The sequence below is a fragment of the Pituophis catenifer genome, unplaced genomic scaffold, assembly GCF_029215685.1.
Source record: "Pituophis catenifer annectens isolate HBS135680 unplaced genomic scaffold, rPitCat1.0.hap2 SCAF_9, whole genome shotgun sequence".
Classification (NCBI taxonomy): domain Eukaryota; kingdom Metazoa; phylum Chordata; class Lepidosauria; order Squamata; family Colubridae; genus Pituophis; species Pituophis catenifer.
The window spans coordinates 4740250-4756620 of record NW_027256889.1 but is presented as its reverse complement, the minus strand read 5'-3'; the positions used below and the strand labels follow the sequence as shown (position 1 = coordinate 4756620).

Below are 16371 nucleotides of genomic sequence, written 5' to 3'. Positions count from 1 at the left end.
TCCACAGGAAATGCCACCCTAACTCACTTCTCGTGGTCCTTATCGTCCCCCGAATTACAAACTCGTGTCCTTATTTTTTTTTAACCTCTTTTTTTCTTTTTTTCCCTTCCTTCCATCTCATTTCCCCCTCCCCCAGGCTTTTCCCACCTCGCCTAAGCTTTCATTTTCCCAAAAAACAAATGCAGGAGGTGGGACTTTGAGCTAAGTCAACAGGCCCAGAGAGGGAAGGGCTACTGTTGAATATTTCCCACCAACCCACCCCAAGGCTGCAGATTCAACCATGTTAAAGAGAAAATATCACTTTTCTTTGTCTATTTCTCTCCAGGTAATTTGGCTTCTTTTTTTTTCTTTTTCTTTTTTTTTTAACTGAAATATGGCAGGTGTGTTGGTCTGTTGCCGAACAGTTTCAGACAACCTCTTTTATGGAACATCTAACGAATATACGTAGCCTTCCATTTAAAAAAAATGACTGAAGGAATGTCAGCTGTTATGATAACAGAGATAAGATTACAGTGGCAAGCGTTCCAGCATTTTAAACAATACAATAAAAAGTTACAGCAGCTAAGGTGCACGCACCTATTTCCTATGGCCCTCTAAACATGCAAATTCAATTTTTAAATAAGTCACCTCTCTTTCTCTCGTTTTCCAGTTTCTTCAACCTCTCTGGTGCATGAACCTTTGTAGCAAAGGATTTTTTTTTTATTTTATGAAAAGAGCCAGAAAGAACTATCTACTGTTTTGAACCCAAGTTGAATCAGGTACAGAGATGAAACCACTTCCTGTTGGAGTCATCACACCACCTAATTATTACAAGTAAGGCCAGCTTGCTAACTTCCCCTCCCTTCTTTCTGACACCTCCCTTCAATTGTCAAAATTTAGCTTTCTTAGGTCAGGGAAGTTGCCTGTTGTTCTCTAGAGCAATATTTCTGAATTTTGGCAACTTTAAGCAAGTGTGGACTTCAACTCCCAGAATTCCCCAGCCAGCCATGTTGAAGTCCACACTGCTTAAAATGGTCAAATTGAGAAACTCAGATTTACATCATTTAAAAAAAAAACTTAAACAAACAAAAAAAAGAAATAGATCTCTGGATATGCAACAGGATCTCTTACTTGAAACAGCATTTTTGCATCTATACTCAATTGGTGGGGGGGGGGCTTGGTGTCAGAGGCAAAATGGGGAATTCTGGGAGTTGAAGTCCACACATCTTAAAAGTTCCCAAGGTTGGGAAAGTCGTGTCTAGAACATTAAAAAAAACAAACAACTAAACAAGAGATAGTCTTGAGTTTGCAACAAGATCTCTTGAAGCAACATTTTAGCATCTACACTCAACAAGTGGAGGCCTTGGGTCTTATGCAAAATGGGGAATTCTGGGAGTTGAAGTCCACACATCTTAAAAAGTTCCCAAGGTTGAAAATCTCAAGTCTAGAAAATAATAATAATAATAATAATAATAATAATAATAATAATAATAATAATAATAATAATAAAGAGATACATCTCTGGATTTATAACCGTGATCTCTTTACTTGAAACCACATCTCTGCATCTCTGCTCATCTGGTGGGATTTGGGGAGGGAGGGAGGGGGGGGCATCCTATGCAAAAAAATGGGGAATTCTGGGAGTTGAAGTCCAGACCTTGCTAAGGTTCAGAAATATTGCTGGAGAGGGGCTAAGCATCCAAAACAAGCTGGGTTTTAAAAAAGAAGCAAACTCGTTCTGCAAATGTGGTCATCCTGTCATGTTGCCAAAAAGCACAACACAAGAGCTTTGCTAATCGTGATGGAGATTAAATGGGGGGTGGGTGAGAGAAAGGGGGGGGTTATGGTTTGCTGGTAGAAAACATATGGCGTGGCCTCATGGCATTAAGGGGGAGAGGATATGGCAGAAAGCAGAACAACAGAAGGAGAGAGGGAGGGAGAAAGAAAGAGAGAGAGAGAGAGGGAGGGAGAGAGAGAAAAGTTTGGTCTTTGCTACCCCTTCCCCCCCAAACCACATGTCTCTTGGCTTACACCCTGTTACTGACCTCACCGGCTAAAGAGGCTTGTTTGGCCCTCCCTGGGTAGAAAAATGTTTGGCACACAAAGGCTTGTCCCAGGACAGTCAAGAGGGTTGAGAAAACGGGAGGAATACTTGTCCTGGCAGCGGGGTGGTCAGACGGCGGGGTGGGGAGGGGAGAGAACGGGACACGCAGATAATGCTGTTTTGCAGCTCAGAGTCACACCTTGAACTGTGAGATGGGTGCCCCCCCCCAAAAAAAGCGATAATAACAAAAAATAGAACGGGCTGTGGCAAGCGAAAGAAAAGGCAGTCCCAATAGTAATTAATAAGACGCTTTGGGGAGCCAAATAAGCTTTGGGGAGCTTATTAATTGTTTCCTCCAAAACAACTGGAGGAACACCCACTGGCATTGACAAAAATCACCATCGGTCAATTGCAAAAGGCAGCTTGACGCGGAACGACTGACATCCTTCTACCACGACTTTAAACAACATCTGCCTTAACCCAGCTCCTTGGAAAGGACTCCTTGGATGGATGAAAAAAAGTCCAGTCCAGTCTGAATATCTGGCTGTGGGACAAACCATAATAAATATCAGTACTAGCACTTTTGGTTAATGCACGAGGGCCATTTTGGGCTCTAAGGGGGGGGGCTGTATTTCTAAGGTAGCCGCTTCAAAGCATCTAAGTTTTGTTCTAGCTACCGCTTGGTTAAAAACATGTGTATAAACATCCTGAAACAACTGTCAGCAGAATATAAAGCAGCAAGAATATAAAACAGCAAAAAAAAAAAAAAAAAAACCCACAGCACTAAAACGGAAAAAAAAAATAGTAATCGAAAAATGCCTGCCCAAGTTCCTGGGAAATGGGCTGGATAAAAGACTGCGATAGGCAGCTTGTTCTGGGATTAGAAAGGGGTGCAATAAACATAAATAAATGAACAGCTACTGCAAGAACTAAAGGATAACAAGCAGGCGCAAAGATAAACTGTGGGAGGGACCGTTTTGACTCTGGTCCCAGTCCTGAGGAAGCTACACAAGCCTTTTAATGCTCCAGACACCAGAAGAAGAGGTAGTCCTCGATTTACGACCACAGTCGAGCCCAAAATTATTTCTTGTCGCTTAACCAGACAGTTGTGAAGCGAAGTTTACCACCTTCCTTGCCTGCCCCAGTTGTTAAAAGCGAATCTGCCGCAGCTGTTAAGTTAGTAACCTGGTTGTTAAGTGAATCTGGCTTCCCCATTGATTCTGGCTGCCAGGAGGTCGCAAAAGGAGACCGCATGGCCCAGAGGCACTGCAACCGTCATAAATACGAGTCAGTTGCCAAGCATCTGAATTTTGATCATGCAACCACAAGGGATATGTAATGGTTGTTAAGTCTGAATAAAACGGTCATAAGCCACTTCTGTCAGTACTGTTGTGATGGTCACTAAACAAACTGTTGTAAGTTGAGGACTACCTGAAATAGAGTTGAAAGGGACTTTGGAGGTCTTCTAGTCCAACCCCCTGCTCATTCCAGACAAGTGGCTGTCCAGGCTCTTCTTAAAAGCCTCCATTGTTGGAACACTCACAACTTCTGGTGGCAAGGAGTTCCACTGATTAATTGTTCTCACCGTCAGGAAATTTCTCCTCAGAAACATCTTTTCACAACAGAGGAACGATTAATAAAGATGACGGATTTGGCAATGATGGCTAAGTTAACGGCCCTCCCTCAGGAGAGAAAAAAACCATTGAAGAAATTTCATTTATAATTGGAAGCCCTCTGTGGATTATTTTGCAGAAAATGAAGAAAAAAAAATCAAACTTTGACATATGGATGTGAGGATTGTTGAAATTTAAACAGGGACACACACACACACACACACAAAAGAACTTTTCTTTAAATTTCCCCTTTTCTTTTTGGGAAGGGAAAACGGACGTTATACCCTTAAACTAAAGAGTCGAATGAAAATGTTCCGTGCATGATTCGAAGAAGTCAGAAGTCATTCTATCTCTTTTTGTTTTCCTTTCTTTTTCTTTATATCTTTTCGCACTTCGATCCCTGTTTTTTTTGTTTTTTACTCTTTATCTTTTCTCTTTGTTAGTTTGTCGTTTTTAATGTGTGCGCTTCGGCAAAATGTAATAAAATTATATGATTAAAAAACAACAAGAAATGACCTTTTCCAAGCATATCCTAGTCTAGAGACAGCCCTCTTCTCTAGCCAAAGCTTTTAACCCAAATCTGGAAAAAATAAGAGTATTCATGAATGCCAACCGTTCAGAGCTTTATTCTAGCTTTATTTTCCATACTTCTTCAATCCATAGAGGCCTGGAAGAAGATCTCTGAAGCAAATCTGCATTTCTTTAAAGATTCGATGAGCGCTCGAAGATTGAAAGCAATGCAAAATATTCTTTTTTTTTTTTAAAGTAAAGTTGATTACTGATCCCTCCACACGCAAACACAATTGTCATATTGCACAGGACTGAACCCTGGATTAGCGCGTTTCCTATTCTCATTCTATCCTTGGCTACAGTAGTCGTCGATTTAACAACCATTCGTTTAGAGACCGTTTTGAGTTACAACAGCACAGAAAAAGCGACTTACGGGTTATTTCTCCACACTTACAACGGCGGCCATGGTCACATGATCAAAATTTAGAAAAAAATCAAGCAAAAGTCAATGGGGAAGCCAGGTTTCACTTAATGACTGCTTTCCTAACACCTGTAAGCGATTCACTTAACAACGAGGGGCAAAACATTTAACAACAGAAGTGTAGGGCTCACGTTTGGTCGTAAACCGAGGATTACCTATATTTTTTTTAAAAAAATTATTTTCATATGCCGCCCTTCTCCGGAGACTCAGGGCGGCTTACAATGCGCTAAGCAATAGCCTTCATACTTTTGTATATTTTATACAAAGTCAGCTTATTGGCCTCACAAACCGGGTCCTCATTTTACCCACCTTAGAAAGGATGGAAGGCTGAGTCGACCTTGAGCCTGGTGAGAATTGAACTCGCAGTAATTGCAGGCAGCTGGATGTTAAATGCTGCCTTAGTAGGAGGCATGAGCCTCCTACGCCACTCAGGCTCCAAATCCACGCTTTGGATTTTCTAGAACTTGCCATTATGTCTTTTAGGAATAGAGCAGAAGTCGTATATTAAAACAAAAACAAAAAAGCACTCAGTGGTGTCTTTTCCTTTCCTGGGTTTCAAATGCCAAAACTGGCATGGAAAGGAATCCATGGACTTTTTAATAATAATAATAATAATAATAATAATAATAATAATAATAATAATAATAATAATAATAATAATAATAATAATATAATCATCATCATCATCTGGTTCAAGTTGTAGAACAAAGTAGAAAGAGCATGCACAGAATGCTCCCCCCTCAAAGAAGGAGGGATTTAGATCATCCTGCATCCCCTAAGGCTAGATTTCCGAGAATAGGATCGGGGGTTTCCCCCGCAGACGGCAGGCAAGAAAAGCCACTCTGCGCGCGCTCAGAGACCCTCTTGCCTTCCTTTCCTTTCCTTTCCAGCCCCAGTCCCAGCCAGGCTTTAACCCCCCCTTGCAAAAAACGCGCTTCCCGGTCCGAGCTCCGAGAGACACACCAGCCCGCACCGTCCCCGTTTCCCAGGCGTTGCCTTCCAGCCGCGCTTACTCGCGAGTAAAAGCGCGGGGCCAGCTGAAGGACCCGATCCCGCCCGCACGTGAATCCGGCTAGGCGGGCCAGGGGAGGGGAAGGGAAGGGAGGTGAGCAGGAAAAGTGGGAGGGGGGGAGAAAACAAGAAAAGTGGGAAGGGAGACAGGAAAAGTGGGGGGAGGGCAAGAAAAGTGGAGGGCAGGATAAGTGGGAGGGGAAAACAAAAGTGGGAGGGGGGACAGCAAAAGTGGGGGGCAGAGTAAATGGGAGGGGAGACAGGAAAAGTTGGGGGCAAGAAAAGTGGGAGGGGGAAAAGAAAAGTGGGGGGACAGGAAAAGTGGGAGAGGGAAAGAAAAGTGGGAGGGGGGACAGGAAAAGTGGGGGCAGGAAAAGTGGGAGGGGAAAACAAAAGTGGGAGGGGAGACAGGAAAAGTGGGGGGCAAGAAAAGTGGGAGAGGGAAAGAAAAGTGGGAGGGGGGACAGGAAAAGTGGGGGCAGGAAAAGTGGGAGGGGAAAACAAAAGTGGGAGGGGAGACAGGAAAAGTGGGGGGCAAGAAAAGTGGGGGGAACAGGAAAACTGGGAGGGGAAAACAAAAGTGGGAGGGGGAAAGAAAAGTGGGAGGGGGGACAGGAAAAGTGGGGGCAGGAAAAGTGGGAGGGGAAAACAAAAGTGGGAGGGGAGACAGGAAAAGTGGGGGGCAAGAAAAGTGGGGGGAACAGGAAAACTGGGAGGGGAAAACAAAAGTGGGAGGGGGAAAGAAAAGTGGGAGGGGGGACAGGAAAAGTGGGGGGGACAGGAAAAGTGGAAGGGGAAAACAAAAGTGGGAGGGGGGACAGGAAAAGTGGGGGGGACAGGAAAAGTGGGAGGGGGAAAGAAAAGTGGGAGGGGGGACAGGAAAAGTGGGGGCAGGAAAAGTGGGAGGGGGAAAACAAAAGTGGGAGGGGGGAAATCCAGCTCTCCGTCCCCCAGACCCTTTCTTTCTTTCTTTCTTTCTTTCTTTCTTTCTTTCTTTCTTTCTTTCTTTCTTTCTTTCTTTCTTTCTTTCTTTCTTTCTTTCTTTCTTCCTTCCTTCCTTCCTTCCTTCCTTCCTTCCTTCCTTCCTTCTTTCTTTTCTTTCCCGGCTGCAAATCCCCGGGCCAGACAATGCCCGCTTGCCCACCCGCGACGGCGGAGCCAGGAGAGCCTCCCTTACCCACCCTTTCCCCTGCAGAGCCGCCAAGCCTCCCGATCCCGCCCGTTTCCCACGGCCTTCCTCGGCCGGCCTTGGCGGAGCGCCTCGGGGCGGGTAGGTGGGAGAGAAAGGACGGGACGAGGCTCCGGGAGCGGCTCACCTGGACCTGCTCGGCCTTGTGGCTCGCCCTGCGGGGCCCTCGGAGGCCGCTGCCGGGGCTTCCTGTGGCAGGGAGCGCCTGGCGGGGAAGGGCTGGACCGAAAGGGGGGCGGTGGAAGCAGGAGCCCGCCCCGTTCGCATGTTCCGGATCTCGCTGCCCCGCCGCCGCCGCCGCCTCCCTCCCCTCGCTCGCTCGCTTCTGCTCCTCCGCAACGGCTGCAAAAGCTGCCCGGCCACGTCGGAATGCCACGGGGGCAGAACCGGCTTGCGGGCAGCGTCGGGAAGGCGGGAGGGGCCCGTCTAGACACGGGGGGGGGGAGGGAGGGCGAGGGAAGGGGAGGGGGCGGGGGGAGCCAGACCAGGTGGAGCCGATCGTCGGTGCCGCGCGAGCCTTGGAGCTGGGACTCGCACGGGGGTTCGCCAGCCTCTCCTGAAAAGCTGGATCGCGTTCCCACGAGACGCCGTCCCGGTCCTGACTTAACCTCTCTTCCCCCTTCCCCCGCCACCCCTCTGTTGAGGCGCCAGAAAGTAAGCAAATCGCTTTGGGTTAGCTGGGATGGGGGGGGGGGGGGAAACAACCAAACCAAAATACATACATACATACATGGAAACCAGTGGTGAAATCCAATTTTTTTTTTACTACCGGTTCTGTGGGCGTGGCTTGGTGGGCGTGGTAGGGGAAGGATACTGCAGAATCCCCATTCCCTCCCCACTCCAGAGGAAGGATACTGCAGAATCCCCATTCCCACCCCACTCCAGGGGAAGGACATTACAAAATCCCCATTCCCACTCCAGGGGAAGGATACTGCAAAATCTCCATTCCCACCCCACTCTGGGGCCAGCCAGAGGTGGTATTTGCCGGTTCTCCGAATTACTCAAAAATTCCCATTCCCTCCCCACTCCTGGGGGAAGGATACTGCAGAATCCCCATTCCCACCCCACTCCTGGGGGAAGGACATTGCAAAATCCCCATTCCCTCCCCACTCCAGGGGGAAGGACATTGCAAAATCCCCATTCCCACCCCACTCCAGGGGAAGGATACTACAAAATCCCCATTCCCTCCCCACTCCAGAGGAAGGATACTACAGAATCCCCATTCCCACCCCACTCTTGGGGGAAGGCTATTGCAAAATCTCCATTCCCACCCCACTCCTGGGGCCACCCAGAAGTGGGATATTTGCCAGTTCTCCGAATTACTCAAAAATTCCGCTACCGGTTCTCCGAACTGCTCACACTTTCTGCTACCGGTTCTCCAGAACCTGTCAGAACCTGCTGGATTTCACCCTTGATGGGAATAATGGGTGGGAACTAATCAAGGAGAGAAGCCAGCTGGAATTAAGGAGAAACTTCCAAACAGTGGGGAACGATGAGCTGGCATGCTTGGACTTTAGTAGGGATTTTAAACACAGAATGGTAGCCGCCATCTTGAATTTATTGCCTCTCCTTGCATACAACCCCGGAAGTCGGTCCTTGTTCGTTCACATTTGCAATGGTTTATGGTGTTTCTCCTGGCAAATGGATGGGGAAGTAACGGAGGTAGTGACAGATTTTATTTTCCTGGGCTCCAAGATCACCACAGATGGGGACTGCAGCCAAGAAATTAAGATGCTTGCTCCTGGGGAGGAAAGCTATGCAAATCTAGACAGCATACTAAAAAGCAGAGACATCACCCTGCCAACAAAAGTGCGTATCGTCAAGGTTTCCCAGTTGCAATGGATGGCTGTGAAAGTTGGACCATAAGGAAGGCTGAGCGCCAAAGAATGGAGGCCTTTGAACTCTGGTGCTGGAGAAGACTCCTGCGAGTCCCTTGGACTGCAAGGCGATCCAATCGGTCAGTCCTAGAGGAGATCAACCCTGACTGCTCTTTAGAAGGCCAGATCCTGAAGATGGAACTCAAATACTTAGGCCACCTAATGAGAAGGAAGGAGTCCCTGGGGAAGAGCCGAATGCTGGGAACGATGGAGGGCAAAAGAAGAAGGGGACAGCAGAGAACGAGGTGGCTGGATGGAGTCACCGAAGCAGTCGGCAGGAACTAAAATGGACTCCAGAGGATGGTAGAGGACAGGAAGGCCTCTTGTCCATGGGGTCGCGATGGGTTGGACACAACTTCACAACTAACAATAACAACAACAGCAACAATGGTGCTTCTGCTTGGACTTTAGTAGGGATTTTAAACCCAGAATGGTAGCCGCCATCTTGAATTTATTGCCTCTCCTTGCATACAACCCCTTGTTCATTCACATTTGCAATGGTTTATGGTGCTTCTGCTTTTCCCTTTTCCTGTGATGAAATGCCCAAGGTCTGAGATATTTGAAAATCATCGTTATCAATATTTGTTTTCTCTGAATTCTAGACACAGGTCCAACCCTCCATCAGAAAGAGCAGTTTTTCTCAATCTTGACAACTTTTTTTTTTATATAATTTGATTTATATGCCGCCCTTCTCCGGAGACTCAGGGCGGCTTACAGAGCGTTAAGCAATAGCCTTCATACTTTTGTATATTTATACAAAGTCAGCTTATTGCCCCCACAATCTGGGTCCTCATTTTACCTACCTTAGAAAGGATGGAAGGCTGAGTCGACCTTGAGCCTGGGGAGATTCGAACTTGCAGTAATTGCAGGCAGCTGGTGTTAATCACAATGCTATCAGTCTGCTGAGCCACCAGGCCCTTGAAGAGGTTTGGATTTCAAATTGAAATAGCATTATTTGAATGAAGAACTATGTCTCAATGTCAAATGTTAAATTGCTATATTTTTAAGATTAGAGATAAGATTTAAATTTGATAAATGTATTATGAGTTATTAACTGATTTTAAGATTTTAGGTGGGTTAATAGAAGGGTAATTGTTTTGATTAAGTAAATATGAGTAAACTCTTTTTAAGATGGCATTAATTGAATATGTGATTTAAGATTGAGAAATAAGTGTTATGGCAAAATAGAATATACAAAACTTTGTTGAAGATGACAAAAAATTGTACAAATTGATGACCGGATCAAAGCTCTGTTCTGAAAAGATGTAATTGGTATGTTTGGTTAAAATAATAAGAACTTATTGCAAAAAAAAAAAAGAGGTTTGGAATTCCCCAGCCAGCAAATATGGGGTTCAGCTCCCAGAATTCCCTAGCTAGCACGGCTGGCTGGGGAATTCTGGGAGTTGAAATCCATTTCTCTTAAAAGTTTGCAGTGTTGACCAACACTGAAGTAGAGGATCATTTATAGCCGTGCTACGTTTTATCAAAACAGCGATCAGGAATCCGCTTCGTTCAAGGAATGAGACTGGTTTGGTTCCATTCCTTGCTATTTTCATTCTGAGATGTTAAAGACATTTTCAGATCGGTGTCGAGTCACGCATTCGGTCCCCATCCTCAATATGCAGAAGATGCTTCGTGTAAATAAATGTAAATATTAAATAAATAAAGTGTTAAGTCCAAATAGATATTGTGCAACTGGACTTAGGTGACAAGATAAAACAGAAGAAAAAAATTGCACCTGCCTTGTGCTTTGTTCCTCCCCATTTATGGTCTGTGGTTTCCACCAAATTGCCCTTCAGTTTATTTAAAAAAAAGAAAAGAAAAAATCTGAGAAAGTTCTTCAGGTGGTTTAACTTCTGCAAAGGAGGGAGGAGGGCCTGGGAAGCGGGATGAGGCTAAATTCCTTTAGGGAGAGCTGGATCTGGAGCATGGGTGTGGGTGTGGGTGTGATCCAGCTGCAGCACAGCTGAGCCCTAAATAAATACTCTCAGCAGGCAAGGATCATCATCATCATCTTCATTTAATGCAGTGGTGAAATTCAAATTTTTTTACTACCGGTTCTGTGGGCGTGGCTTGGTGGGCGTGGTCTGGTTTGGTGGGTGTGGCAGCAGAAGGATACTGCAAAATCTCCATTTCCACCCCACTCCACTTGGACGCCGGGAAAGTGCAACCGTCATAAATATGAATTAGTATGAATATAAATATGAATTAGTAAAATATAAGTTAAAGTAGAATTAAATATGTTAAGATGATGATTGTTATTGTGATTAGAAATATTAAGTATATTAGTATTAAGAAATAGAGAATTAATATTAATGTAATGAATATTACTGTAATTTTTAATTGCTCTTGCACCGCATATTTGTAAACAGACAACACACTGTTTCATGGAAGATGAACTGTTTGTATTGAAATAAAATAAAAAACTTGACATATAAAAAAATAAAAATGAACTAGATGCCAGGCGTCTGAATCAGTGGTGGGTTGCTCCCGGTTCAGACCGGTTCTATAGAACCGCTAGTAAAACCGGCAGGAGGCTCCGCCCACTAACCCTGACGTCATCAGAAGCAATCTGCACAGAAGCAAAGCGCGTGCGTGAGTGAAGCGAGCAAATCGAGCGCGCACTCCCACGATCCCATTGCAAACCAGTAGTAAAGGTAAGTAGAAGACGCCTCTGGTCTGAATGTTGATCATGTGATCGTTGGTCGTAAGTGTGAAATGTTTGATCGTTCATTTATTTATTTATTTTATTTGTTTCAATTTATATACCGCCCTTCTCCAATAGGATTCAGGGCGATGAACAGCCAAAATAAAAACAAAACATACAAAATTTAAAAACAGTTTAAAATAATTAAATATTTTTGGCTGCAATTTAAAACAAACCCAATTTAAAATCAATTAAAATTTAACCCAAAAACAGTGGGATCAAGCCAGCCCGGCTAGTTGAAATAAATAGGTTTTCAGGGCCCAACGAAAAATCCGGAGGTCTGATATTGTACGTATCTCTGGGGGGAGGTTGTTCCAGAGGGTGGGTGCCGCCACAGAGAAGGCTCTCCCCCTGGGGGTCACCAGCCGACACTGTCTGGCGGACGGCACCCTGAGGAGGTCCACTCTGTGCGAGCGTACTGGCCGGTGGGAGGCTATTGGTGGCAGAAGGCGGTCTCGTAAATACCCCGGCCTTAAGCCATGGAGCGTTTTAAAGGTGGTCACCAATACCTTGAAGCGCACCCGGAAGACCACCGGGAGCTAGTGCAGCTCGCGCAGGAGAGGTGTCACATGGGAGCGCCCCGTCGCTCCCATAATCCCCCTGTCATGCAAAGGTCATAAATGTGCAAAAACAGTCATAAGTCGCCTTTTTTTGAGTGCCGCCGTAACTTTGAAAAGCCACTAAATGAACTCTGGTAAATCAAGGACTACCTGTAACTCTGGAGCTCTTCCAGAAGGACATGGAGGTGACCTTAGCTTCACGCACATCCCAACGGGAGCCGCAAGGAAGGAACAGCCCCACAGATTTGTGTTAAGCTTCAACAAACAGCACTTGGTTGATGCTTAACAACTTCGAGCACCAAAGGTTAAAATGGCCACGGCTGATCTAATCCGGAGCCGCCTTTCCAGATTTAAGGCAGTCAGCCAGGAACGGGTTGAGTGCCATTTGAAACGGCTGCATAGATAAGAAAAAAGGAGGAATGCAAGTCGAATACTTTCGTAAAGCTCCCTTGAAGTTGCCCTTTTAAACGCACATGGCTCGAATTTGGCAACGTGAAGGCACGTGGACTTCAACTCCCAGAATTCCCCAGCCAGCTTTGCTTATTGGGGAATTCTGGGAGTCCACGCATCTTCACGTCGCCAGATTGGAGATACACTGCTCAGTCTAAACTATAGGAAGACTAATTTCACGGTGTATCTTAAATGTGTCATCTGTACACGTTGCTGTAAGAAAAGCACACACAAAAGCTATTTTGCAAAACACCCGAAGGCCAGACGAGGAATAATGGATGGAAACTGAACAAGGAGAGATTCAACCTGAAAATAAGGAGAAATTTTCTGACAGGGAGAACACTCAACCGATGGAACAGAAGTTGTGGGAGCTTCATCACTTGAGACTTTCAAGAAGAGATTGGACTGCCATTTGTCAGAAATGGCGTAAGATCTCCTGCTTGCATGGGGGGTTGGACTAGATGACCTACAAGGTCCCTTCCAACTCTGTTAATATATTAAATAAAGGTACCCCTGGCATATTTGGATGGCTTTTGCACGGGTTTCCCGATGCAGTTTGAATTAAGGTTGAGAATTTTAGGACTTTTCTTGCCACAGTTGTTAAGTGAATCACTGCACCTGTTAACTTAGTCACGCGGTTGTTAAGTGAATCTGGCTTCCCCTGCTCAGAAGGTCGCAAATGACTCTGGGACCCTGCAACCGTCATAAATCGATGCCAGTTGCCAAGCATTCAAGTTTTGATCATGTGACTGTGGCAAAGATGGCAACAGTACCTTAAGTGCACAATATTCATAAATAAGTCACTTTTTTCAATGCCGTTTGTAACTTGGAACGGTCACTAAAGGAATTGTTGTAAGTCAAGGACTACCTGGGCATGCAATAATGGCCATTTTAACCTTTGCTGCTTGAAGTTGTTAAGCATCGACAAAGTGGTGTTTGTTGAAGCTTAACACAAATCATGTGACCATGGGGAGGCTGCAGGGGTGAAATCAGCAGGTTCTGGAGAACTGGTAGTGGACATTTTGAGTAGTTCGGAGAACCGGCAAATACCACCTCTGGTTGGCCCCAGAGTGGGGTGGGAATGGGGATTCTGCAATATCCTTCCCCCAGGAGTGGGGAGGGAATGGAGATTTTGCAATATCCTTCCCCCAGGAGTGGGGAGGGAATGGGGATTTTGCAGTATCCTTCCCCCAGGAGTGGGGAGGGAATGGGGATTTTGCAGTATCCTTCCCCCAGGAGTGGGGAGGGAATGGAGATTTTGCAGTATCCTTCCCCCAGGAGTGGGGAGGGAATGGGGATTTTGCAGTATCCTTCCCCCAGGAGTGGGGAGGGAATGGAGATTTTGCAATATCCTTCCCCCAGGAGTGGGGAGGGAATGGGGATTTTATAATATCCTTCCCTTGGAGTGGGGTGGGAATGGAGATCTTACAGTATCCTTCCCCCAGGAGTGGAGAGGAAATGGGGATTTTGCAGTATCCTTCTGCCGCCACGCCCACCAAGCCATGCCCACAGAACCAATAGTAAAAAAATTTGGATTTTACCACCGGGATGCTGCAATGGTCATAAATGCGAGGACTGGTCATGAGTCAGTTTTTGGGGGGCTGTTGCAACCAGTCACTAAAGGAATGGTTGTAAATTCAGCACTCCCTATATTTTGCTGATAAAGCAAACACTGAAAGCACAGGGCAGGTGGCTACAGGGGAAATATTCTACCTTGAGGCTGTTTCTCACTGCCAGATGGACATGCTGCCAGCCTATCTTTGAATAAGCAAATATCGGGTGTGATGACCTTTGTGTTTCTTGTTGCCTATCTTTCCTCCTGCCAGTCATCTGACTTCCCTACATGAGAGCGGCGATAAAGCCTTTCCCAGACCTTCAGCCTGCCCTTGGATGTCGGAATAAGAAGAAAACAAGAAAAAAGAAATCTGCCTCTGCCTCCCAGCAATTTTGCCTCCTTGCAGCAAACAGCCTGCTTTACTTTCATTTTCGTTTTCAGCATAGCTTGATTTGCACAAGGGGGGAAAAAAATCTGCTCCCAGCAATTTACCTCCTTGCAGCAAGCAGCAGAGGCCCCAGCAAAACAGCTGAGAGCAAAACAGCTGAGAGTCGGGAGGCCGATCCAATCAACGTGTGCTAGTTAGGCTGTGCTGAAGCTGAAATGAGCTGTTTCTTCTTGCTGCTTGCTGCAAGGAGGTAAACTGCTGGGAGGCAGAGGCCAAAGGTGCATCTTATACATTCGGTGTATAAGATGCACCTAAATTTTCACCCCTTTTTAGGGGAGAAAAAGGTGCATCTTATACCCCGAAAAATAATTTAAGAACCGGTTCTCTGGCCTAATGACCGGCTGGGTGGGCGTGGTCATGGTGGGCGCTGCCCCTCCCTCCCGCACCCTGTTTTTGGCCTAGGAGGCCTCCCTGCATTTACCTGGGAGCCAAAATGGGACGTGGGGAGACTCCTGGAAGGGCCGGGATGGGGAGGGGGCAGAGCCAGCCAGCAATTTAACTACTGGTTCACCTGAACCTGCCCAAACCGGCTGAATCCCACCACTGCTTAGGATCATTTTTCACACTCAGGACCATTTGCAGCATCCATCCCCAGAGTCAAGTGATCAACATTCGGGTGCTTGCCAAATGTTGGTCCGACTCATATTTATGATGGTTGTAGTTTGTCCCCTTTTGCGACCTTCTGACAAGCAAAGTCAAAAGGGGAAAGCCAGATTCACTCTAACAACTGGGTTACTAATTTAACAGCTGCGGTGATTCACATTAACAACTGCACCAAAGAAGGTCGTAAAACAGAGCAGAATTCACTTAACCAATGTTTCGCTTCCCAACAGAAGTTTTGGATAAATCAAGGACTCCCTGTAATTTAACAGCCAATGCTGCTAAGGGTGGCTCAAGCCTTCTCCCTCCTGGGCTGAAGACATATTAAGGTTAAGAGCAGGGGTGAAATGCTACCGGATTACTCCAGTTCGGGTAAACCGGTAGTAATAAAAACTACCAGTTCTGGCGAACCGGTAGTAAAAATGCTTTATTTTTTTTTTTAAAGGTTCTGACGATCCCGCAGCACAGCTGTGATCGTCAGAACCTTTTTTTAACTTTTTAAAAGCATTTTTTTTTTTACTATCGGTTCGGGCGAATAGGTAGTAAAAATGCTTTAAAAATTAAGAAAAGAAAAGGCCACGCCCACTCAGTCACATGACCCTCCCATCAAGCCACGCCCACAGAACCGGTAGCAAAAATCTTTACATTTCACCACTGGTAAGAAAGTGGGGAGTAGCAGAAAACAGAGATTGCCACAGTAAAGTTGGGGGGGGGGGTCTTGGTTCCACATTTATCTGCAAATGAGGTTTTTGCAGAAGGTACTTTAAATATAGGACTGTAGTAGTAGCAAGAGTGACCTCTGCTGGTGAAATATAGACATGAACTTTTCAAAAAAATATTTGTGCCGGGCAGCACAGAACTGTGGAACTTTTGATTTCCAAGGAAATGTATTTGAACAGAAGATTCTGCAGGGAGGGGCCCCAAAAAGGCAAGATGGTGGGTGCAACTGAAGCCCCACCCTGGTTTATATGTGTGGGTTGCAAACCACAACCACCCAGCTTAATTTTTTTGACATACATATCAGTGGTGGGTTTCCAAAATTTTTACTACCGGTTCTGTGGGTGTGGCTTGATGGGCGTGGCATGGCTTGGTGGGCGTGGCAGAGGAGGGATACTGTAAAATCTCCATTCCCACCCAACTCTGGGGGAAGGTTATTACAAAATCCCCATTTCCACCCGATCAGCTGGGACTTGGGAGGCAGAGAATAGATGGGGGCAGGGCCAGTCAGAATTTTTACTACCAGTTCTCTGAACTACTCAAAATTTCCCCTACTGGTTCTTCAGAACTGGTCAGAACCTGCTGAAACCCACCTCTGATACATATACAAAAAAAAAATAAACACACATT

At 45.8% G+C, this 16371-nt stretch overlaps 1 protein-coding gene across 6 annotated transcripts in view; it reads right to left on the bottom strand.

Annotated features, from left to right (window-relative positions):
- ARHGEF1 (Rho guanine nucleotide exchange factor 1) overlaps positions 1-7131 on the bottom strand; it is a 59246-nt gene extending 52115 nt beyond the window's left edge. For all 6 annotated transcript variants that reach the window (XM_070950252.1, XM_070950254.1, XM_070950257.1 and 3 more), the window contains exon 1: positions 6955-7131. The gene's annotated coding sequence lies outside the window, so the exon portion shown is untranslated. The remainder of the gene's footprint in view (positions 1-6954) is intronic.
- Between the last annotated feature and the right edge of the window lie 9240 nt (positions 7132-16371).